Raw genomic sequence first — 27,203 nt, 5'->3', positions numbered from 1 at the left:
TTTCACTGTAATGGGTAGCAGAGAGGACATATTTTAGAATATATTCTAGGTAAATTGCTTTGGAACTTGAAGATATGGAAGTAAATAAATATGTGGAGTAGATTTTTCCTGGAGAAGATTGCAAGTTAGATTTTAGAGACGGTCACGTGAGTTGCATTGAAAGGTAAATTGAGATAACCAAGGTAAGTTGAATCATAAGGCTCTAATTTATGACAACTGAAACTATCCCTTTGGGGATCATCAACAAATAGATCTCACCTATTGTAGATATCCCAGAAAGATATCAAATGAAAGAGAAAAGAGTACCACAGACAGGTTACTTGATGAAAAAATGTGGATTTGGCAAAATAATATGATTTTTCTTACTTCCTAAGTGATGGTTCCTCTGTTAGATTTTATGTATGTATGTATGTATGTACATACCTTTTTCTCATTTAAATGTCCTGGAGAACTTCAGGGAAGATTACGGGGAGAACAACACATCAACAACAAATCCGTGCATATCTGCTTTATGTTTTAAGCATATTTTAAACTCCTGCAAGTCATGGGCCATTTCTCTGCCTTACTGTATTTTCAATATCACATGCAAAAATTCATAGACATGTGGCTTGGAAACATTGAGTCCATCAATAATGAGGAGTAATTAGTATATTGATAATGGAAAAGAAAGGCTGTTTTACACGGGCTTAGTTTTACGAGTTGTGAAATAAGAAAGATGCAAAAATATTATTTAAAGCGAAGGACAGCAATAAGAACCAATTATTAAAAAATTGCATGACTGAGCAAGTATATTCTTAAATTATGGTCATGGAAACTGTGTATCAATGAATTTTGTATGAGTACCTTTTTTCTATAATTTGTTCCATTGAAGGGTAATTTAGAGATATGGGTTCAACTTTTCAAACTCCCTCTCTGTCCCAGAGTTGTTGGTGTGAACTATTAATAACTACAGAGGTTGCTATGGTTGCCAATTTCCTAACAACTATTTGGTAAAACTTGTGTGGGCTTCATTGATAACATCTGGAAGAGTTAAATAGCTACTTGGATATCTCTAGCTAACCGACTTTGCTTCTTAGAACAATATACTGGTTATCAATGGAGTTGTACTTCTGTGGTTATGCATTGTTTTCTAATTCTTGTTGAGACTTTCAAATAACTGATCACCTTGAAAAGAATGGGCATGATTATGAATAATACCCATGAATAACAATTAACAAAACATGACATACTTTCTTAGTACATGATTTCACCATTTTGTAGTAAGTATTATCTAATGTGAATTTACCAACACATCACTGTGAGGAATGTCCGAAGATTGAATGTACTACTACTTACTTATAAAGTTCACTTGAAAAAAAGTCGACAATATTTGACAAAAGTTGACAAAAAGTTGTTACCTATTCCTTTAAAACATATATAGATATACCTATATACATGTGTGTATGTTAGTCTGGATTCTATAGAGAAGCAAAACCAGTGAAAGACACACACGCACACACACACACACACACACCAACTTCATATCAAGAAAGTGGCTCACACAGCTTTTTAAAAAATTTAATAAATCTTTTTATTGGGGCTCATACAACTCTTATCACAATCCATACATACATCCATCAATTGAGTAAAGCATCCTTATGCATTCATTGCCCTTGTCATTCTCAAAATTTGCCTTCCACTTGGGTTCCTGGAATCAGCTCAGTTTCCTTCCCCCCCTCCCACTCCACTCCCCCCCCTCCCTGAACCCTTAATAGTTTATAAATAATTATTTTATCTTATCTTACACAGCCCAGAGTCTCCCCTCACTCACCTTTCCATTGCCCATCCCCCAGAGAGGAGGTTACACATAGATCCCCAAGATTGGTTCTCCCTTTCTACACCCCCTTCCCTCCCAGTGTCGCCACTCTCACCGCTGGTCTGGGGGGTTCACCCATCCTAGATTCCCTGTGTTTCCAGATCCCTACTGCACCGCTGTGCATGCTCTGGTCGGACCAGGTCCGCAAGGTAGAATTGGGATCATGATAATTAAGGTCGGGGGGGGGGGGGGGGAGGAAGCGTTCAAGAACTTGAGGGAGGTTTTGAGTTTCATTGTCGCTACACTGAACCCTGAGTGACTCATCTCCTCCCCACTACCCCTCTGCAAGGGATGTCCAGTTGTGTACAGATGGGCATTGGGTCCCCATCACGCACCCCCCTCATTCTCGGTGATATAATTTTTCCCCTGCCTTTGTCTATTTCCTTTTCCCCAATGAACTTGTCAAAGGCCACAGATACCCTTAAGGAAGGTTGAGGAAAAGACTACCAATCGAGACCCTTGGCATTGTACTAGGATCCTTCCTCAAAGGAACACTGACTCTCATTCAGGTGGTGGATCCATAAAATAGTTCAAGTTTTGAGATTGATGGAGAGGTCCAGTTTCTCTAGTCTAGAAATTCTAGTTGGATTGTCATTCATTTATTCTATAATTGTCCCTTGTGCACAAAGTTTGCTATCTATTTCACTCCTAGAGACAATGTAGCTGATACATTCTAGGCAGGGTATACTGATTGTAACTGCGATTCTCCACTATTTGTCTGTCAGTTTTTCAAACTTGGGTGACTTATGCATTGCTGTGATGCTGGGAGCTAGGACACTGATATTTCAAAGGTCAGCAGGGTCACCCAAAGGGAACACATTTCAGTAGAACTTCCAGTATAAAAACAGACAACAAATAGGAACTGGGAAGCCACTTTGGAGCCAATAGCCACTGAAAACCTAATGCATAGCTTCAAAGCATTGTCCTATCCTGAAGGCCTGATGATTGGGAACAGAGCATGGTCAGGGATAGTGCCATAGGATGGGCACATCGGGTGGGAGGGCTCTCAAAATGCGACCAGAGAGAAGCTGCTTTTTCAGAGTAGAGTCACCTATGATGCTGTGTGTAGTATCGGGGCCTTTACAACCTTCATTTGATGATGGGGGAGCATGCAGAGTACTGTGGTCATAACTAGGGGCAGGCCTTTGAAGTCCTCAGTTTCCCACATAACACTAGCAGAAGTACATCAACAGGGAGCTGCCAGACCTACAGGCCAGAGTCAGAAGAGGCCATGGAATACGGGATACCATTGCTAATGTCACAGAGATATGGCTGAATGCAGAGAACACCAGAAGATATTTTTTTTGACAATGCTGAGACATTTGGCTGTAGATCATAGTGAACACTGAATAACCTTGAGTTGGACATTGAGAGAGGAAAATTAAGAATAACTTACACATTTGAATTGTAGTGCTGGCGGAGAATATGAAAAGTTCCATGGGCCGCTAAAACGACAAACTAATCTGTCCTGGCAGAAGGAAGGCTAGTGTGCTCTTAGAGGCAAGGGTGTCAGGACTCTCTTACACACCCTGGGCACGTTGTCAGGAGGGACCAGTCCCTGGAGAAAGACATCATGCTTGGTAAAGTGGAGGGGCAGCAAAAATTAGGAAGGGTCTCAATGGAATGGATTGATACCATAGACCCAACAATAGCTCAGACACACACACACTAATTGTGAGGATGGTGCAGGTGCAGCATTTTGTTCTATGGTGCATAAAGTTACTGTGGGTTATTAGTTACTTGAGGCCTAATTAGACTTAATAACCAATTTAGAAAACTCATCTTTATAATTTTATTTCTCTAGAGCCACTCATGATTACCAATGTATTGGGCTAGTCTCTGTCTAATAAAAAAAATCTCACTCTCTCGGTCTCTCTTCCTGTCTCTCTCTCTCTCTCTCTCTCTCTCTCTCTATATATATATATATATATATATATATATATATATATATATATATATATATATATATATATATATGTAAATATATTTGTGTTAATTTGAGTTGACTAGAGAAGCAAATCCATAAATACTCACATGTGTATAAGAAAGAGTTTTATATATAAGAGCAATTGTATATTGAGAAAACATACCAGCCCAGTCAAGATCAAGTCCATAAATCCAATTTTAGCCCATATGTCCAATACTAATCTATAAATTGCTCTTCCGACCCATACAACACATGCAGTGACACTGAATGCAGGAAGAATCCAGCCAGGGGGTGGAAAGGCTTGTGGAATCAGTGGCGGTGGAAGCATCTCAGTGTGGCCAGGGATCTTCACGTGGTTCCTTCAGCTCCAGGGCTCTAGTGTACCTCCACGTGTCTTCTCAATAGGAATGTCTTATAGGGAGTGAGCGTGTGTCCCACCTCTAGCAAGCTATTTATCTCCTTAATGTCTCCAAATGAGGTCATCAAGCTGTGATCTGATTAACAGGCTAAACTGCATGCCTTTGCTCTTAAGTCTCAAATTGACAAGAGAACACTTCACTACCACAATATTCATACATAATAAATACCTATATATATAACTTTTATATGAAGAAAATAACTCACTTGGTTGTGGAATGATTAAGTGCAATCTGGTTCATGTGTGGGTGCTGGATGTTAAGCTGGAAGCTTTTTCTGACTTGTGTAACTTCCTGGGCTGATGCGCCAGGAAACAGGGAGATGAGCTAGGAATCAGGAAAACCACAGTTTGGTGGAAGCAGTAGCAGAAGAGGTCCAGGTCAGCAAGTTAGGCACCTGGCTACAAGTCAACTAAATCTAAGATCAGCAGATAATATGGCAGGTCACTAACAGCTCCCAGTGGGCAGTCCATTTGGATGGCTAATGGACAAGATACAAAATCTAGTCCTGCAAGAAGATGGCTAGATTCTGCACAGTCAATTTATATTGGAGCACCCCACACCTCGGTCTAACTTCCTTCAACTTGACACCACGCCTTACTAACACTGTATCTATATTTACTGGAAAAAACAAACAAGCAAACAAACAACCCAAACCTAAACCTACTGCCATCGAGTCAATTCTGATGGATAGCAACCATATAGCACAGAGTAGAACTGCCCCCTTGGCATATTTGTGGCTGTAGATCTCTTTCAGATAGTATCTGCCTTCTCAAATGGAGCAGCTGGTGTGTTCAAACTGCTGACCTTGCCATTAACAGACCCACATGTAATCTAATATGCTACCACGGCTCACCAGGTGTAAACGATAATTGACTTAAATTGAATTTTGCACAGGACAATGGATTTAAAATATTTCTAATATTCCAGAAAGGAGAGAATGAATGAACAGTGTGACTAGATTGATAATTTACTTCTCTATATGATAAGTAGAATCTACTGAGAGAAACTCTCCTCACTGCTGTCCAGTCAATTCTGATTCATAGTGATACTATAGGACAGAGTAGAACGACCCTGATGGATTTCCAAGACTGTAACTCTTTACAGGTGTAGAAAGCCTCATCTGTCTTCCACGGAGTAGCTAGTGGTTTTGAACTACTGACCTTGTGGTTAGCAGACTAATGCATAATCACTAATGCCACTAGAGCTCAGTATAACAATTTTGCTGTACAGTAAACAGTAGATGTGTTAGGCCTGGTTGACTAGAGAGACAAATCCAGAGACACCCATGTTAAGTGTAAGAGAGAGCATTATAATAAGAAGTTACATATCAGAGACACATCCCAGCCCAGGTAGATCAAGTGCATATGTCTGATAGTATTGTATACATCCCTCTTCATACTCACACAGCTACATGCAATGAGGCAGAATGCAAGATCACAGGCTGGTGGATGCAGTCTTGTGTATCCAATGGCAGTGGATGCATCACAAGTCTCTGGAAATTCTGAGTCAAGTGGCTCGCCAAGAAAAAGGTGAAGCAGAAAGAGAGTGGGAGGTTCCCCAGACCCTCCTGATGAGGAGCTCAGGCAGTCCACAAGTAGGCCCAATCAGGCTGTGACTTGATTGACAGGCTAGACTCCACCCATATCTTCTTATGGGTGCCATGTTGGCACAAAAAACCCTAACCTGTCACAGTAGGTTTAGCCATATGCCCACTTTTCTTTGCTAACCTCCGTGCTCTTGTAGATATTATTTGGCACCAGAACACGATCCACCACTAATCATCCTCAATCCTTCAGTTTGCCTCTGACTTACGGAGGAATTCCTAAAGCACCGAGTACTGGGCCCTATCACTAGTATCACTGGATCTGGAGTAGATTCCAAGGATTTGCATTTCTACTAATTCCCCAGATGTTACTGAGGCTTTTTGTGACAAAAATCACACCGCACAACTATTATACTAGATGTAATCTTTGTCCTCAATACTTAAAGATAAATCGGGGAGGCAGGCAGTTGAGAAGATGCTAGCAGGACAGCGTGACATCTACCACAGGAAGTGAAGAATTGAGTTGAGCTTCTCTAGAAAAATCAATATCTGATTCTGGTCACTTGCTGATTTAGTGATTTGTTGGCAGGCAAAGTCAAGTAAACATTTGATGTCACTATTAGGATACTCTGTCCCCAGAGCTGAATTGTCTAAGCCTTTAACTGAGGATGAAGTGACAATGTTGCCTTGATTACTTGTCGGAGCTGATGTATTTGACTAGATAAATGCTTCTGTTACAAGTCATTTCCTCTTTGTATGCTTAACCTAGCATCATTTGGGAATGACTTTTTCTCCACAATGGCATCAGATAAGTGGTAGCTCTGCTTGTGTTCCTTGACAGCCGTAGGAAAATACACTTGTCAGTTTCAGTTTCATCTTTCTCCCTTTTATGTACACTTGAAAATATAATGGATTATCTGGTTGCTTCAATGAAAGTCTTCTCCCCCCCACCTTCCCACTTTTTTTCTGTAGGGTTTATCTTCTGACCCAATTTAAGCACAGTCAACTGAGAGATTATCTTATATATCACATGAAAAAACCTGAACTTTCAAAGACAGATTTTGCTAGTACAAAGTGCCCATGTGAATAGACTCTAATAATTTGACTTGAATTGTCAGGGGCAGGGGGTGGGGGGTTTAGAACTTTCAGCTTTCACTTCCCTGAAAGCAGTATCAAAGGTGTGGGTGTTTCCCTGAGATATTCGATGTTTAAATTGCCCAAAAGTAGAGAACAAGGATAAAAGCCCATTTTGAAAGCTAATGAATCTATTGCCTCACATTTCCATCATCTGAGTTACTTTAGCATCCTTATTTTGTTCCGTCTATTTTTCTTTCCCTCGTCACTCTCATACATTGGGGCCAGGAAGACAAGGGTTTCTTGTTAGTGCTCCAGGACCCCTTTCGTGGCCTAATCTTATGTTTTATCTCTTTTAATTTTATTTTGTAATCTCCATGTTTTGAAAGCAACAACCACACAAACCTAATTTGAGACTATTGATAGTCATTGATTAACATTTCTGTCATATAATATTCACAATGATTTTGTTTTCCCCCAAGACCTGGCTGAATAAAATGTAGGCTTTCTAACACTGAATTCTCTGAGACTATATACATGAATAATATATTTTGAAGAACCTGCTCTTAAGAAAGCATGCATGAATTAACATAACTGACACGTGGTGAGTAAGTATAAAGCCACAAAGGGCTCAATTTATGGCTCTGTTTCTGTAATATGAACCAGGTTTGTTTTTTTCAAAATGCTTATTTGAGTGACTGCTGGATTCCTCCGACTCCTTAAATTGCAGCCTTTTCTGGGGTCCTTTAATTAGCTATTCATTCCTTACATGAGACGGTCAGGCCTACATCGTTCCCTATGGCATTTTCTCGGCCACCCTACATGCCTTCCTACCAGGATGTGAGCTCTATGCTTTCATGATCTACATTCATTGGTTCTGGAAAAAAAGTTTTATATATTTTTAAGCTAAAACTTGACTAAAGGCCACAAAGAATAACCACATTTACTTATATACTTATATCAAGGTCCCTATAGGATTGTTTCAGTGCTCTAATCTAGATGTCCCCCGCTGTATCAAGAGGGATCGGTGTATGGAAAAAGACATTCTCAGTAAAGCAGAGGTCCAGTGGAGAAGAAGACCCTCAACGTGTGGGATTAATACGGTGTCTGCAAAAATGGGCTCAAGCGTAACAATAGTTGTAAGGAAGGTGCAAGATAGCAGGACAATGTTTCCTGCTGTTTTACATGAATCACAACTAATTCTACAACATGTAACAGCCACGCAAAGGTCTTCCTGTGTTCCCCATCCTTTGCTTCCTAAACAAAAAGTAAAGCAAAATGGACATTTCTGAGGATTTATAACTTGCTCGTGTGTCTATAAGGAGCCCTGGTGGAGCAGTTGGTTACACATTGGGTCAAGTCTACCAGCCACTTTGAAGGAGAAGCTAAAGATTTGAAGTCTCAGAAACCCAAGGGGGAAGTTCTATTTTGTTCAATATATGTTCGCCATATATTTTGTCACTATATGTTAGAATCCATCCAGTGGCAGTGGATTTGGCTTTCCAGTATAGCTCTGGTAAGCATTTCTAGTCTAGACAGGGATCATAAATTTCAAGGAACTAAAACCAGCTCCACCTTCCTTAAACAAAAATAGATGTTCACTTAGACGAAGGTGTGGGTATGCATAATCAGTATACTTACGGACTGTCTTTGGAAATAAGACTATTGGAGACCATGTTTGTTCTTTCAGGAGTCTCTTTATACTTTGTCTTGCATGCTTGGTCTAGCTGAGTGGCTACAACTTTTAACTTGGTTTTGTTTTCAGTGGTTCTTTCATTGGTTTTCCACAGCTCAGTTGACTCTTTATTTCAGTATTTATTTGCTTAAACGAAACGAAACCAAACCAAACTCATGACCATCAGGTTGAAACTGACTTACAGATGAGTCAATCTGGGATCCCAGTAACAATAAACCCATACGTGCCTGTTTTGTTTTGGCAATGGAAAACTTTGTAGAGTAAATCCAGCTACTCAGTTTAAGAAGAAATCTATGTGTTAATAAACAGTAACAGAGCCTTAAGTTAGTCAACTATCTGTCAACAAAAATGTTAATCAATGACTATCAATAGTCTCAAATAAGGTTGTGTGGTTGTTGCCTTCAAAACAAGTTAGATGACTTCAAAACAATTTTAATGACTTGAGAAGTTCTCAGTTATATACAGATGCCACTTTCTGAACCTTTTGTGATGTTTTCTCTCTTAATTATTTGATCATAAAAATGTTTTGGAAAAAAATGAAACAAGTTTAAAGATAGATTTAAATATTTTAGAGGGAATGAGAAATTTAAATATGTGGAAGGAAATTATATGATGTTTTCTCAATTTTAGATAAAGTTTAAATCAAACTGAAAGTATTGCTATTGTTAGCTTCTCCTGACTCACGGGGACCCACGGCACAATGGAACAAAATACCGGAAGTTCTATTTAAACCCGTTTGACTCAGAGCAGCACACACATCTCCGGTGCCAGATGGGTGGTGCGTCCTCATGAGCTGTATTGGCGGGAAATCAAACCTTGGTTTCCAGTCCTAAAAAGTGAGAATTTTACCAATGGACAATTATTTCCCTCAGACAAAAACAGGTCTGTGAATGATGTCACTATAGTGGTATCACGTGGGTTGCTGTCACCCAGAAAGTGGTTACCATCCTTCCACCCCAACCCTATCATGAATCTCTACCATACCAGGCCACCCAGAGAGCTGTTTCCTATCAATTTTATCATAGAATAGGTAAAAAATATAGTTGAAAATTGCTGAAATATTTCCCAGATTATCTAGATATTAACAACAAAGATGTTTTGCCGAATCTTCTTTTTTCTTAGTATTTACATTATTAGTAATGGAATGCAGACCATTAAAATGTCCTCCTTTTTCCTTTATTTGCTACTTCATTGTCAAAACATATTAGCATAGGTTCATATATACCAATTACCACTATGTTGTAGCTAAATCATCAGAAAACTTTACAAAATCAGTGATTATAAGCACTGGGCGCAACTCATTCACTCACTACCACTGGGCCAGCTCTCACTACAAGTGACCTTACAATCAGAAGAGAACTGGCCCTGGCAGTTCAATCTCTTTATAAGAATAAAAATTATCATCTTTTTTAAGGGGAGTGTCTGATATGTTTGAACTACTGACCTTGTGGCTATTAGCCCAATGCATACCCTACTATATACCGAAGCTCCTATGAGAAATATTGATCACACTCCTGTTATTGATGCAATGGGCTCAAGCATAAGAGCAATTATGAGGAAGGCACAGGACCAGCAGTTTTTCATTCACTTGTACTCAGGAACAATATGAGTCAGAACACACAACATTAACATGCTAACGAAAGAGCCAAACAAACAACAATAACAAAAAAAGCCCCCAACCATTGATCTCAAGTAGATTGACACTCACCATGGCCCCCATAGGACAAACTTGAACTGTTCCCTAGGGCTTCTGAGGTTGTACATCTCTATGGGAATCTACAGCCTCGTCTCCGCCCATGGAGTGGCCCTGGAAGCGAGAAGGAGGGGCAGTTGGGTGGCTAAGGAACTGAAAGTGATATGAAACAATGTAGAAATACCTTTCCTTATTCAAGTATACTTATATTACAAAAATATTTAATTAGTGTTATCAAAACCAGGTTTATTTATTGGTGTGTCAACACCAATTCAACAAAAATGTGGTTGTGAACTCATTCTTTGCTTATGTCTGTCCTTTATGATTAATAAGTACTTCTGGTCTCTAAATGGAACAGCACCAACTTTCATTGTGATCGACTCAATGCCAACTCATCACGATCCTACAGAGCAGGAGGGAACTTCCCCTGAGAGTTTTCAGAACTGTAATGTTTACCGGAGCAGAAAACCCTGTGTTTCTCTCAAAGAGCAGCTGGTGGGTTCAGACTGCTGACCTTTCAGCTCACAGGCCAGCTCATAAGCAATATGCCACCAGGTCTCCTAAAACTGAAAAATAGTCACAGGCAGTGTGTAAATGAATGACATAACCGTGTCCCAATAAAATATTGATTACAAGCACTATTGATTGACCGACGCTGGGACATTGCACATAGAAGGATCGGCCTCCTTTAAAACCTATTTTGGGTAAACAAACAAACAAAAACTGGGCCTGTGTCAGTATCCGTTTATTTGCTTTTCCCAAAGCCATTATATTTCAGCCTCACATGCCTTCATTGGGGGTGCTAAACTTTTCCATTGCCCTGTTGCAGGGAATCACAATACCTGGTGAAACAAGCACTGACAATTGTTCCACTCTGAGCCAAGGCCATCCAGAGCCACACTTGCATTTTCTCAAAGCCGGCTTCCTTCTTTTTCCCCAATATTTCCCAGAATTTAGGGGTTCTGTATGGAAATCATGTTTACTTTGTTGTTAGAACAAAAAGGGTCGCTATAGCCACATATTGATTGCTTATTTTCAGTTCCACCTCCCCCCCACCCCCCGACTCACATTTGGATTGAAATGGTAATCCCCTTTCACATCAAGGAAACGATTTTATATTGGATTTCTGCTTCGCAGCATTTACTGTGCTCTTATCTGTAAAGAGAAGAAAAGAAATATGAGACTGTTCTTGTTTTTCACTGATGTCTCATTATCCAGCACACTCGTGAGAGAGATGTTCCATATGACTGACTCCCCAATAACTACAACTCATTGTTTTAAGCCCTTAGTATATTAAAACCATTTTGAATTAAGGTTTGAAAACCGCCTCCACCCCGCACACTACCTAATTATCTCAAGCAGTCTATTGACCAAAATTGTACCCTCTTAGTCTGTAAGGATTATCATGTCAACCAACGCTAATACAATGAACTGTAATTCAGTGATACTCTTAGGCGGTTGTGAGTTATAAGGGTTATGTTCTTTTATACTAAGTGACCCAGGAAAACGATGCTTTTGAGCATAGGATGATTTATGCTGCTCAGTTTGTTTGTTCCCAACCCCATTTCTCCACGGGATTATGTCCAATTTTAGAAAAAGAGTAAGTTATTGAGTACAAAATACAAAAAAGAGATATGTACACACACACACACACATCGCTGTGTACTTGTAATAACATTGTTTAGTCAGAGTTCTAATGAGAAAGGACTAATAGAATCCATGTATTCAGGGTAATTATAAAAATGCTTCTATGGCTCCAGCTTTATTCCCCCAAAAGCATATTTGAACACGTTTCTGCGATGAGTACAGGCTGCCAGCAATTCCCCTCAGTCATGCACTTGTGCTAGTTTCATTGGGGCATAATTTAAAAGAAGGGAGGCCCCGTCAAAGCGCTGGTCTCGAAGGGGATTCGGCAGCCAGTTAAATTCAGAGCAGAGCAATTAGCTCCAAAGTTTATCGCCTACAAAGATGGAACTTGGGAGATTTTCTCCAAAGGGCAAAGGACAATCATGGAGGCTTAAAATAAAATATTAAGAAACTGAAAAACTCCAGTAATGAGAATATTTCCAGGAAATTTTCCCATCACATCTTTTACTGTGGCCGGAATCGTTTAATATGACTCTTCAACGCATAGCCTTTATCACTCCCATAAAAAGACCTTCAATTTCCTGATGGGTCTGGGGATGAAGGTGGAGGAAGTTATCAATTAGATTATATGATTCAGCTATGAGAGAGTATTAGATGTTTAATGCCAGACTTCAACCCGGTGCTCCAAGACGTGAATGCAACATACCATCATGAAGCAGGGGACCAATACAGAGGTCTAAGTGGCCAGCCCCAATCTCAGCTACGTGGACAGCCACCCTCCCCCAAGAAGAATTCACTTCAGGGGACAGCACTGAAGCTACAGCTCAGGGAAAGGGACATGTCTGACCAGAGCACACAAGAGCAAATGAAGGGAGAGGAAAAGAGAGTGGAACATATCCTGGCCCACCAAACCCTGAGGATGATATTCCTGCTCAGAGAAACCAATGCACAGAGAGGACCTTAGGGCCAGCCCCACTATGAGACACATTGTCCCTCACTGACCCATAGCCCTACAGGGGACAACACTGGAGACACAGTGTGGGAATTGCGCCCGATCTGATCCTACCTTGCTGAGGTGAAACACTAAGGGCGTGCAATAGAACAGCAAAGGGAACAGAGCAACAAAGTCCCCAGGGAATACCAAAAATAGACTTTGGGGCCAGGGCATGGCACCCTATCAGACTGGACAGGAAAATATGCCTACAGGTCAACAAACAGACCCTGGATTATTTACAGGCATTTCTTTTTTTATATATATCATTGGTTTGGTTGTTCTTGTTGTTCCTTTGTTGCTTTGTTTTGGTCTACCTTGTTTTTGTGCATATTATTATCTCTGGATGTCTATCTAGATAACATAGGTGGGATAAACAATCTAGAGGAGAAAACAATGTGGGGTCATAGGATAGGGGGATGCAGAGGAAAGGAAGTGGGTGTTGACAATCCTAGGGCCAAGAGAACAAGTTATCCAAAATCGATGGTGAAGAGGGTGTAGGAGGCCTGGTGAGGCTTGATCAAGGACAATGTAACCGAGATGAAGGCTGAACATGATAGTGGGACAAGAGGAAAGTAAAAAGAAATAGAGGAAAGAACTAGGAGGCAAAGGGCACTCAGAGAGGTCTAAATACAGGCAAGTACATATGTAAATATATTTTTATATTATGAAGGGAAATAGATTTATGTGCATACATTTATAGTTTTAGTATTAAGGTAGTAGATGGACATTGGGCCTCCACTCAAGTACTTCCTGAATGCAAGTAAACTTTGTTCTATTAAACTGGCATTCCATGATGCTCACCTTCCCAACATGATCACTGAATACAAAGAGGGTGCATAAGCAAATGTGGTGAAGAAAGCTGATAGTACCCAACGAAAGCTGATGGCTACCAAAAGATATAGCGTTTTGGATCTTAAAGGCCTGAAAATAAATAAACAGCCATCTACCTGAGAAGCAACAAAGCCCACATGGAAGAAGCACACCAGCCTGTGTGATAATGGGGTATCAATAGGACCAGGTATCAGGCATCAAACACCAAAAAAATCACATCATTTTGAATGAGGGGGATGACAGAGTGGAGACCCAAAGCCTATCTGTAGGCAACTTGGTGAGGGAGAGAGGATGGGAACTGAGGGGAAATATCAGGAGCTGATACTAAGGGCTCAAATAGAAAGAAAATGTTTAGAGAATGATGAGGGCAACAAATGTACAAATGTGCTTGACACAATTGATGTATGTATGGATTGTGATAAGAGTTGTATGAGCCCCCCAATAAAATGATTTTTTAAAAATGCAAGAACTCCACCCCCCAAAAAAAGATGTTTAATGCTGATTGCCATCCTATTGGGTAAAAACATGAGCTATCTCCAGCAGGAAGAGCGGGCGGGGCTTAGTTACCACCAGCAAGAGAGAAAAGCAGGAGTGGAGCACATCCTTTGGACGCTGAGATTCCTATGCATGAAACATCCTCAATGTAGGAGACAGCTTTGGTACCAGAGGGGCCCTAGAGGAGCAGGAACAGCAGAACCAGGAGCCAGAGCATGAGAAAGACTGGTACCGTCCCAGTCCACAGAACAAGCAAAACCAAGTCCTTTGAGGTAATGGACTGGCTTGCGGGATAGAGTGCCTGTGGATTCCTAATTGGGGAAGCTGGGTGCCTGTAGGTTGAGGCTTACAGTGTGGCCTGCCCTTTAAGTATTTGCTAGCAGCCCTAAAAGATGTTTATATCCTTGCCTGAGCAGGGCGGACTCGATGCCAAGAGGCTGAGGCCATGAGAGAGGTCTTCCTGCAGGCCTGGCAGAGGAGAGATTGCCTGGGGACATAGCAGAGAAGAAACTCTTGACTGAATGACAGCGTCCTGAGCATTTCTTACATAAATTGTAATCTGTTAACTTCCCTAATAAATCCCATAATCCTGAGCATCATCTGTGCATTCTGTGTGGCTATTTCAGTGAGTTTAGAACTCATTGACACTGCACTGATGTCTTGGAGAGGCAAAGCAAGTGTTGGGAGAGATTAGAGAGTGGAGATATGTCTGATTTCTGCTTTCTGGCACCTAGTAATGGGAACCAGAGGTCAGTTGTGGTTCTCAGGTCATTTTATTTTCTTTCTTTTTTTCTTTTAAATCATTTTATTGGGGGCTTGTATAACTCTTGTCACAATCCATACATGTATCCATTTTATGTCAAGCACATTTGTTGCCCTCATCATTCTCAAACCATTTGCTTTCTACTTAAGCCCTTGGTATCAGCTCCTCATTTTCCCTCTCCCTCCCCTCTTCCCCCTCCCTCATGAACCCTTGATAATTTATAAATTATTATCATTTTATCATATCTTAAAATGTCTGATGCCCCCCCTTTACCCACTTCCCTGTTGTTTCTCCCCCAGGAAGAAGGCTATATGTAGATCCTTATAATCAGTTCCCCCTTTCTACCCCACTTCCCTCCACCATCTGGTATCATAACTCTCACCACTGCTCCTGAAGGAATCATGTCCTGGATTCCTTGTGTTTCCAGTTCCTATTTTTACCAGTTTACATCCTTTGGTCTAGCTGGATTTTTAAGGTATATCATGATAGTGGGAGGGTGGGGAGAAGCATTTAAGAACTAGAGGAAAGTTGTATGCTTCATCATTGCTACACTGCACCCTGACTGGCTCGTCTTCTCCCCACGGCCCTTCTGTAAGGTGATGTCTTGTTACCTATAGATGGGCTTTGAGTTCCCAATCTGCACTCCCCCTCTTTTACAATGATATGATTTTTTTGTTCTTTGATGTTTGATACCTGATCCCTTTGACACCTCATGATCACACAGGCTAATGTACTTCTTCCATGTGGGCTTTGTTGCTTCAGAGCTAGATGTTTGCTTGTTTACCTTCAAGCCTTTAAGACCCCAGAAGTTATATCTTTTGATAGCCGGGCACCATCAGTTTTCTTCACCACATTTGTTTATGCACACGTTTGTCTTCAGTGATCGTATCAGGAAGGTGAGCACACAATGATATAATATTTTGTTCTTTAATGCCCAGGTCATTTTCTTAATTGCATATTCTTCTAGAGTAGCATTAGATGTTCTATAAGAATTTATTTGGGAAACCTTTCAAAATCTGTCCTACAGCCCTGCACTTGCCCCTTCAAATTTCTTTTTTTCCTTAAGCTCAAAATATTTAAAAATAAACCCTATTTGAATCTCTCAAGGGACACCAAAACTGCCATCTTCATGTGTTGTAAGTCTAAGAGCATAGAACTCTTCATGACAGTGTACAGATCTACATGAAGGCTATGTGTAGAAAGCAATAGCTTTACATTTATATCTTTGTTTAATAAAGATTTTATAGGAAAAATTTAATTTTACCTTTGTGTATTTTCTTAATACTAAATATATTTTTATTTATTTTAAGATATTGCCTTATATCATTGCAGATGCTGTTAAGTTTGAAATCTGTAGGGCAGCCCAGAAGTTTGGAAATTAAGGCAGGGTTTCTTTTCTGGGAAAATTCTGTTTTTCCTTCAAGACTTCCCCTGATTTTATAAGGCTTATCTTGTGATTGAAGGTGATATCTTTTACTTGAAGTCAACTGGTTAAAGATGTTAACCACATCCCCGTAATTCTTGATATTAACAACTGGGTTAGTATTTGGTTAAATAATTACAAAGTATGTTGCTGTTATCAGGTGCCATCAAGTTGCCTCCGACCTATGCACAGTAGAATGAAGTACCACCCTGTCCTGCCCCATCCTCACAGTGTTACCTATGTACATGCTCATGGATGCAGCTACTGTGCCAATCCATCTCTTCCAGAGCTTTCCTTTTTTTGGATGCTCCTCCACTTTACCAAACATGATGTTCTTCTCCTGGGTCATGTCTCTTCTGACAATATGTCCAAAAATATGTAATACCAAATCTAGCCTCCTTTCCTCAAAGGAGCACACTGGTCTTACTTCTTCCAATACAGTTTGACTTGTCCTTTCAGCAGTCCATGGTACATTCAATTCATCTTTGGTCTTCCTTATTCAATGCCCAAATTTCACATGCATATGATGCAATGGACTCAAGCCATGACTTGAGGCAGAAGCACCTTGGTCCTCAAAGAAATACCCTCACTCTTCAATATTCTAAAAAGACTTGTGTGGCAGAATTACCTACTGTAATATGTCTTTTGGTCTCTTAACTGCTGCATCCATGAGAATTGATTGTGGTCAAATAAGACAAAGTCCTTGACAACGTCAACCTCTTCTCCAATTATCATGAGATTACCTCTTGGTCTAGTTGTGATGATTTTGGTATTTCTTACAAGAGGTTGTAATCCATACTCAAGGCTACAATCCTTGATCTTCAGCAAGTGCTTCGATTCCCCCCTCACTTTCAGCAAGCAAAGTTGTGTCATCTGCATTATGAAGCTTGTTTGTAAGCCTTCCTCCAGTCCTGCTGCTGCACTCTTCTTCATATGACCCAGATTCTCTGATGATTTGCTCGGCATACAGATTGAACAAGTGTGCTAAGAGGACGCCACCCTGATGCACACCTTTCCTGATTTCAACTGTACAGTATTCCTGTTCACTTTGCACAGCTGCGTCTTGATCCATGTACGAGTTCCGAATGAGAAAAGAAGTCTTCTGGAATTCCCATTCTCCTCAATTATCTACCATTGATTATGGTCCACACTGTCTAATGCCTTTGCATAGTCAATAACCCCAAACTAACCATCTTTATGGTAGTCTCTGCTTTGAGAATAGATTCATCGGATATCAGCAATGATATCCCTCATTCCATGACCTCTTCTGAGTCCAACCTGAACTTCTGGAAGTTCCCTGTCAATGCAGTCCTCTGCTGCAACCATTGTTGGATGATGTTAAGCAAAAATGTACTTGTGTGTGATATCAGTGATATCGTTTGAACATTCTATATGGTCACTTTCCTTTGGAATGGGCACAGATAGGGATCTCTTCAGTGAGTTGGCTGGGTGGCTGTCTTCCAAATTTCCTGCTAAAAATGAGTGCGTGATGTCAGTCCTTCCTCAGCTTTGTGAAATATTTCGATGGGCATTCTGTCAATTTCGGGAGCCTTGTTTTTGGCTAATGAATTCAATGCAGTTTGAACTTCTTCCTTCAGCACCATTGATTCTTGGTCACATGCTACCTCCTGAAATGGTGGAATGTGGACTACTTTGGGGGATTTTCTTTGGGAGGGACAGGCACACTTACTGTATTCTTTCCATCTTTCCTTGATGTTTCCTGCAATATTCAACATCCCTCCCCCCAGAGAATATTTCAAAAGTGCAATTTGAGGCTAGATTATTTTCTTAAATTCTTTCAGTTTCAGCTATGCTGAAAGTGTTTTCACCTTTTGGTTTTTAAATTCCAGGTATTTGCACACTTTGCTATAATTTGGCTTTGTCTTCTCAAACTGCCCTTTGAAATTTTCTATTCAGTTTTTTTACTTCATCCTTTTTCCATTTACTTTAGCTATTGTGCTATTAATAGCAAGTTTCAAAGTCTTCTGATATCCATTTTGATCACTTCTTTCTTTCCAGTCTCTATAGTGACTTTTTGTTTCCTTCATGAATGGCGGTCTTGATATCTTCCCACACTCAGGAGGTCTTCTGTAATTAGTGTTTGATTTATCAGATCTGACCTTTAGATGCTCTCAAAACTCAAGTGGGATGGACCCATGGTCGTATATTGACACCTAAGAACTTGTTTTCATTGTCTTCAGCTTTATTCTTAACTTACATATGAGCAATTGATGGTCTGTACCATAGTCCACCCCATTTTTACTTTGATATTGAGCTTTTCCATCATCTTTTCTCACAAATGTAGCCAATTTGATTTGTGTGTATTCCATCTGGGGAAGTCAATGTATACAGTTCCTTGTGTGCTGTTGAAAAAAGGTATTTACCATGAGCAAGTTACTGGCTTTACAAAAGTCATGTGATCTCCATCTTCATTTCTATCACAAGATCCACATTTTCCAAATACTGTCCCTTCCTCTTTGTTTCCAACATTTTCATTCTAATCCCCATTAACCCTCAATACATCTTGATTGCATGCTTGGTCAATTTTCAACTGAAGTCAATTGGTAGAATTCTTCAATTTTGTCATTACTAGCTTTTGTTTAGCAAATCAAATTGATTGTATTTACTTAAAGACAGATAGATATAATCTGATCACAAATAGCTTGTACATAATAATGGATTTAGCAAGATACTTTCTGACAATGAAGGCCACGTCATTCCTCTTGATTGTATTCTTCCTGTCTTGTCATAGTAAATAATTTGATTTTCTGTTTCAAATTGGCCATTACCAGTCCATTCGATCTCACCTGCCTAGGAGAGTGCTCTTCATGCTTTCCATTTCATTTGTCTATTTGATTTGACTCACAAGTTGAAGCATCACACTCTGCTTTAGAGGAACACTTTCAGCCCAGGCATCAGTACTTCCACAGTGAGGATACTGAGTATCCAGAGCAGTTATCGTTTGATTGACTTTGGGGACATCAGTACTATACTAGTTTCCATGCCACTGCCAGCAGATTATGCATTTTGTGGCTTGATTGGGTGGATCAGCATGAATCATATCTAATACTTACATCCAAGTCTACTACAGTGAGATTTCATCTAAGAGATAGCAATAATGACAGAATTCGCATCAGCAACAGCAGCTGACAGAAAGTATTATGGAACTTGGTGAGACTGAAATATTTTCAAGTAAAATGATCAAAGTTTAAAACCACAAGGAGTTGCCAAACACAACAGTTGGTGCAGCATGGCTACTAAAAGTACTGTGCCCAGGAGTATAGGAGAGACTGAGCCAAGCTGAATTCATTGGACAACTTTTCTAGAGGACCACTAAGCACTAAAATGAGGAATCTATTGTTAGTTCATGAAATTGTGACTTTCTTTTCCTATTAGGGCTGTTGATATTTTGTGTTAAGTGTTTTGGAGCACCAATTTCTTCTCAATTGGCTGAAGAGAATTAGCAAATTTATGTGCGCTTTTAATGAAGATTAAATGGGATATACAAATCACTTAGTAAAGTGTATGTGTAATTTGTATTATATATATGATTCAAGAACCTGTCTTTCTTATTTGGGATAAGGCATAAAGGGGGGTGTCTCCACCAAATGCCGATGCTAAATGAGAATTAGCTGGCCATGCCACAATAAAGGGGTTTGAAAAAAAATCAGGCGCACATTTGAAACCCATGTGGAAGATCCAAAGCTGGGCAGAAAAAAACCAAGGTCGCCTGAGGCACAGATGAAAGTCACCTAGTCCTACGGTTGAAGGTCAACCTGGGCAAGCACGCCAGAAACCAGCAACACGACGTCAGACATCGTCTGAACTCAGCCACTAAGAACAGCCAATACCCTCGCCCACCACCAGCCCTGTCACGTGACAGTAGCAGGAGATACAAAGCAGAGACAGAGGGCAGCCTTAGCCTCTCACTTCTGAGGGCGGGATCTCTCATGTGTGTGCAGCGCACACGTATGTTCCCCCTCAGCTCTCACTCGTATTCTTTCTATCCCACAGGCTCTCGCTCTCCGCAAATGTCCTGTCTTTCAGTTCCAGAACTTTCTTCGGGTCCTGCGCTCCTGTTTTCACTCTGTGGCCTCCTTTCTGGCCATTTTCCACGTGTTTTTTTCATGCTCCCCTACATGGCCTTGCACGCCGTCCAGAGGTAGCATGTTCTCCTGAGACTGCGATCCCCTCATAAACAGTACTTAGAATTACAAACGTGCATTCTTTCATCATTGAGAAGCAAGAACTGGGGCAACCCATCCAGAAACCTAACTCTGGGGCAGCTGCAGCGCTTCCCTCTTCCCAGAGATGCTCATTTGATGGTTGATTTCCGGTGTGTGTTGTTTTTGGTGTGTGACCCAGGGCCGCTCCAGCACGCAGGTCCGGAGAGTTAGAAAATGGCACTCTTGCTTCAGGAGCGCCAGTCCAGAGATAGTAGCGAATACGCTACTGTCACCTTGTCTTGTAATGACCCCTTCGCCTTTGCCTCTGTGTTCAACACTGCCCACAGCTCTGGGAGAAAGACTGGCCTTTCTCCTGCTGTCCACAGTCCCAGTTCCAGAAACTCACAGGTGGTTGGTATGCGTCAGCAGTGGCCATGAGCTAGTGCCATGGTGTGCATAGGTTGATAGAAAGGTGCTTTTTATTTGTTTGCTTTTGAGTTTTGGGGGGAAGAATTGGGGAATTAAAAAAATGATGATAGTTGTTAAATATTTATTTTAAAAAGGTAAAACCATGACACTCATAAAAATACAATATGGACACATCAAATATTTTATTTAGCTCCTTAATAAGAAGAAGTCAATAAGATACTGCAATTAGTTCAATGGAGAATTCATACTGTCTGTCATATAGCAATTAATCAGGAATACTGAAATGAATTTATAAATAGATACAAAATTTCTCCTTTTCTGTTTTTTTTGAAGGGTGGGAATAAAGACAAGAGGAAAGTAAACTTTTCACTAGACAGAAGGTCCCTTCATGTCTATTTAAAATGGTCATTTGCAATGCCACTAGCGATCGACAACTTATAAAATTGTAAACTTCTCAAAGACAAGGACATGTCCAGCAATCTCATACATTCAGATTATCATAAGGAGTGTGCAAGATGATGTCTCATCTTCCTTTGAAGGAACTCAGCATTTTAAAAGTGTTTCCTAATGTATCCTTTGAAGATAGAAAAGATAGAAAGACCATAGTTAAAATTGTTCATGGGTATGATTTTCTCCAGATTCCAAAAAAAATTATACAAGGAAATATGGACATATTTGTAATTGCTGTATGGACTGAAATTTCTCCTTTCAGACCTCTCTTCAGCAAAGATTTTCATAATTTTGGTATTTTTATGTAGATACTTTCACATCCCTCAGGAAACTAAAAAATTACCAAAAATGTGATTTTATTGATTAATTTAGTGCCCACTTTCCATCACTTGTTTCTCAAAGTAAGAGCTAATCAGTGTAGACCATGATGTGAGCCTTTAGAAGAATCATTAGTGTTGTCTGTAAACATTCCATGATCCACAGAAAGACTAAAGAGAAGAACTTTGCCTATAGGTTAGCACAGACTATACAAAGGGTACCCTAAAAAAACAGATTTTTTCGAAGCTATATATTTAAATTTTTCTACAAAGCAACCTTATTACCTTCAAAGTACTCTCCATTACACTTAATACATTTATCAAATCTACAATTCATTCATGGAAACATTTTTCAAAATCTTCTGTTTGGATAACTGACAGCACCTCCCTCATTTTTTCTTCACCTCTTTTACATCACCAAATTGCTGTCCTTTCATGTCCCTTTGCATTTGGAGAAACAAAAAGAAGTTGCTTGGAGTGAGGTCAGGTGAATCAGGTGCATTGGGCAAGATAGGCACGCTGTAATTTTATTTTATTTTTGCTCACTGAAATAGCTTCATGAGCAGGTGCATTGTCATGTTGGCAACACCAGTCCCTTGTCTGCCACAAATCAGGCCCTTTTTTTGGTCACACATGGTTACACTATCTTTTCAGAACCTCCATATAGAATGGTTTATTAACAGTCTGACCTGGTGGAATGAATTCAAATGCATTACGAGTTGACATATTTATCTATTTGGAAGTTGATGGATGTCCAGGACAAGATTTGTCATCAATAGGCATTTCACCCTATTTGAAATGAGAAAACCATCCATTCACTTGAGTTTTTCCCATAGTGCTGTCCTTGTAAGCTGTGTTCAACATCACAACAGTTTCTATGTCAATTTTCCTGAGCAGAAAACAAAATTTCACAGCCACATGCTGTTCTCTTAAATTTGCCATCACAAAAAAAATGAGGTTCCAGCAAAACTGCTTTTACAAAAACTTCACTGTGAGCAGAGGGAACCTTCAAAGGCAATGTCACTGGGTACACTAACTCAGAGTGAGTAGCTGGATGTTCACCTAGTGGGAAAAATTCATACTATAAAAGCTTTGCTCCACCGGTGCAATTTCACTTTTGGGGGGATACCCTCGGATATGTTCTTTCCAAGTCTGCTCTCTTTTTCAAAAAAAAAATTTGGGGGGTGGGGCGTTCATACAGCTCTGATCACAATCCATCCATTATGTCAAGCACATTTGTACATACATTGCCATCATCATTTTCAAAACATTTTCTTTCTACTTGAGCCCTTGGTACCAGTTCAAACCTCCTTTCCTCCTCCCACCCTCATGAACCCTTGATAATTTATAATTTTTTTTCATGTCTTACACCAACCTGTCTCCCTTTACCCACTTTTCTGTTGTCTGTCTCCCTGGGAGGGGGTTATATGTGGATCATTGTGATTGGTACGCCCTTTTTCTCCCCCCACCTTCTCCTTCCCCTCCTGGTATCTCTACCCTCATTATTGGTACTGAGTGGTTTTTAATGTCCTGGATTCCCTGTGTTTCCAGCTCTTATCTGTATCAGTGTATATGCTCTGGTCTAGCCAGATTTGATTGCTCCTTTTCCATCTTTATGCCTTTTAATTGGTCTGTTTCTGTTCTCATATTTGCAAAGATTAAACATCAGAACTGTTGGACACATTTAGACATATGTCCCAAGAATAAAATCAATTATGAAAAACAGTAGGCAGAATCTTTTTATGAGGATAAAAATATTTTTTGCAAACTGTTTCCTACCTCATTTGTGTTATTGTGCTTGGTAATGTTTAGCTCTTCCCCTAATTAGGGTGGGTACTATTTTGTGCCCATTGGAGGCTAAAATGGCAGCTGGAGAAGACAAAGTTAAGTATTACAGTGAAGTGTGCAAAGAGATAGCAGTAGAAAGCCAAAAAAGGAGAACATGCACAGCATATTTCAACTTGAAATCTACTGAAGAAAAAATCCAAGACTCAAGTTGTAATATTGAAGGAGTTTAGGGGAAAATATGTAGAAAGCATTAAGAAAGGAACATGTAGAATCACGCTGCCATAATGAACTGCCAGTAATTTCTAGATGTAGTTTATGATCAACAATACTGAAGGAAGAACTGCAACCTGCACAGAAGACAATAGCACAAAACAGAACTCCAGGTATTGGTAGACCACCCATCAAAATGTCTCAATAAGATGATGAGCTACTGAAGCACTCACTTATCTATTCCAAGAAATTTGAAAGTTAACTATCAGGCTAGCCACTGCATATTTCTACCCATTCCAAAGAAAGTGACCCAGAGGAATGTGGAAATTATAGAACAATATCATTGATATCACATGAGAGTAAAATATTGCTGAAGATAATTCAATGAAAGTTGCAGTGGTGCTTTGACAAGGCCTTGCCAGAAATTCAACTTTGATGTAGAAAAGGATGGACATGAGGCTGATGAATTTTGCGTGAAATCAGAGAATTCCAGAAAGATGTTTACATGGGTTTCATTGATTATACAAAAGCATTTGATGGTGTGGATGTTAAGAAATTGGGAAGAATGGGAATTCCAAAAGATTTCATTGTGCTCATGTGGAATCTGCACATAGAACAAGAGACACTCCTATGAACAGAACAAGGTCATACTGTAGGGTTCAACATCAGAAGAAGAAAAAAGTGAGTTAGAGTTGTACCCTGTCACCACACCTTTTCAATCTGTATGCTGAGCAAATTATCTGAGCAGTAGGACTTTATGAATAAGAACTCTGCATTAAGATTGGAGGATGGCTTATTAACAGCTTGTAATATGCAGGTGATACAACCTTGCTCACTGAAAACAAGGAGAACTTAAAAGTACTTGCTGATGAAGATCAGGGATGGGAGGGTACAGTATTGTGTTAGTCTGTGTAGACTAGAGAAACAAAATTCATTGACACTGATATTTTATAAGACAGAGTTTTATATAAAGCATCCCAACCCAGTGCTGTCCAAGCCCATAAGTCTGACATTAGCCCATATATTCAACACCAATCTCCAAAGTCCTCCTCAAACTCACAAAACACATGCAATGATGGCAATTGCAGGAGGAAAACCGAATCAGTGAGCGTGTAAACATCTCAGTGCTGGCAGGGGTCTCTACTCGTCTTCTCTAGCACCCACAGCTACATCGGGGAAAACACATGGGGATTCGCCTCAGGGATGTCTCACAGGAAGTGAGCCTTGCCAGCTGAGGCAGAGAACTAGCTAAGACTGGTCCGACACTCAGAGAACAAGAGACCAGACAGGCAAGGCTTGCTGGGCCATTTATCTCCGCCATTCAATTAATCCCACATATATTCATCGGCCAGGTCGGCACAATAAACCTTAACTATCACAAGTATGGATTACAGCTCACTATAAAGAAAGCCAAATTCCTCACCACTGCACTACTAGAAAAATGACGGAAAGTGGGAAAAAGATGGAAGTTGTCAAGGATTTTATCTTGCTTGGATCCACATTCAATGGTCATAGAAGTAGCAGTCAAAAACTTAAACTATGATTGCATTGTGAAAATCTGTGGCACAAGACCCCTTTAAAATGTTTAAGAACAAGACTGAAGTATGCACGAGCTGAGCCAGGGTTCACTCAGTTGCCTTCTATACATGTGAAAATTAGACAGCGAATAAGGCAGATGACTTAAGGAGAATTTGTATGTTTGAATTATGGCATTGTTGAGAAGTTGTGAAAGTATCATGGACCGCAAGAAGAACAAACAAACTTCACTGGGGAGAAATAAGCTGGAAAGAGCCTTGGAAGCGTGGATGGCAAGACTTCATTTCGCATGCTTTATAGTGCTGAGTAAAGTAAGTCAGTGGAAAAGATGAACATCCTCAATGAGACCCATTGACACAGTGGCTGCAATAAGGGGCTCACACAGGATAGAATTGTAGATAATGATAAGGATGGGTCAGCATTTTGTTCTGAAGGGTCTCTGTGAGTCGGAACCAACTTGACAGCATCTAATATTAAATAGTATGCATATGACTGTGACTTCAGATTTTAAAAGAATGAAGGATTGTAGTCAATGTTCTTGTAGACACTCAAACTTCACATAGGATCGTTCTTATCCTCCCTGTCAAAGAGCAAGAAGAAATGTTAACTCACATTTAAATCTGAAATATATGTTTATGTTCCTTTTAGTCTTTCAGTCTGGGAGAATAAATAGTCCTATTTGCTAGAGCTGTTTGCAACTGAGAAGTGTATCTGAGAGACATAATAAAACAAGGTTTACAAACTCTCTGCAAAAGTGACATCATGTGTAAATAGTTTACTTTCGTCGGGCTATAATGTCCCTGTCGTGTCTAAGCGGATCTGAATGAGTGTGGTGGGGTCCCTCTGAATGAGTGTGATGGGGTACCTATGAAGGAGTGTGGTGGGGTCCCTATGAAGGAGTGTGGTGGGATCCCTCTAATATTTCTTTGCTGCAACAGCCTGTAGGCAGAAATTGACCCATGGGCTTACGACTAATCTAAGAGCACTCCCCACCCCACCCCTCTATTTAGTTAATGACATACTTGAACTTAGTATTTTTGATGAAAATCATTTACTTTAGCATATGTAGCATATTTAAAACACCTTTTTCTCTTTTGTTTCAGATGTCGAATGCCAATGATGTTAGTAAAATAATTCATGTCAATGATGTTGGTAAAATAACTCATGTCAATGATGTTAGTACAATAATTCATGTCAATGATGTTAGTAAAATAATTCATTAGGAAAAAAGTATAAGATAATTGTGGAATAATATGACAGCATTAAATTAAAAATTTAAACTATTCTTTTACAAAGTACCAAATCTGAACATCCATGCCTGTATAAAATTGCACTGTAGGACTTGTGTCTGCACTTGTTTTACTTCTCATAGGTCAGCTTTTCATCTAGTGCTATGACCATTGTAGAAATTAAGCTTTAACTTACACGGTATGTTCTAAGAGCATGTCTTGTTCCTAAGGAAAGACATTGTAAGTCACGTAGGTGTGCATTTCTGCTATTATCACATCCCCGTGTCTGGGGGCTCCCTGCTCCATATACCCCTGGGGACTGATAGTATTGACTTCACATGACCCTGAAAGGCTCAGAATAACTGCACCCCACAATCAAGAGTCAAACGTCTTCTTCTTCCTCTGACTCTTAGAGTACTTAAAAATTCTCTCAGAAACCCTGACATATAGATGAGAGGATAAAAATAGGAAGAAATCACATGCTACAAAATAAACAACATTTTCCTTCCCATGTCTGTGAAGATTTTTTAGGAAATTCAAAGAAACGTAGAAGTGAGCCTTCACTCATTAATGTGTACACCAAAGTATATGCCTTGGCCACTCCTCAGAAACCCTAAACTGCAGATGGCACGTCATGAAAATTATTTCCTTACATAGAATCATAAAGTCATTAATAAACTTGATCAAGAAGATTGACATTTACACTTATTAATTACCTGAGACCAGAAGTAAGACATGAGAATTGCAAGTGGCTTCTATCCAGCCTTCAAATCTTTCT

The sequence above is a fragment of the Tenrec ecaudatus genome, chromosome 11, assembly GCF_050624435.1.
Source record: "Tenrec ecaudatus isolate mTenEca1 chromosome 11, mTenEca1.hap1, whole genome shotgun sequence".
Lineage (NCBI taxonomy): Eukaryota > Metazoa > Chordata > Mammalia > Afrosoricida > Tenrecidae > Tenrec > Tenrec ecaudatus.
Note: the sequence above shows the minus strand (reverse complement) of the source record.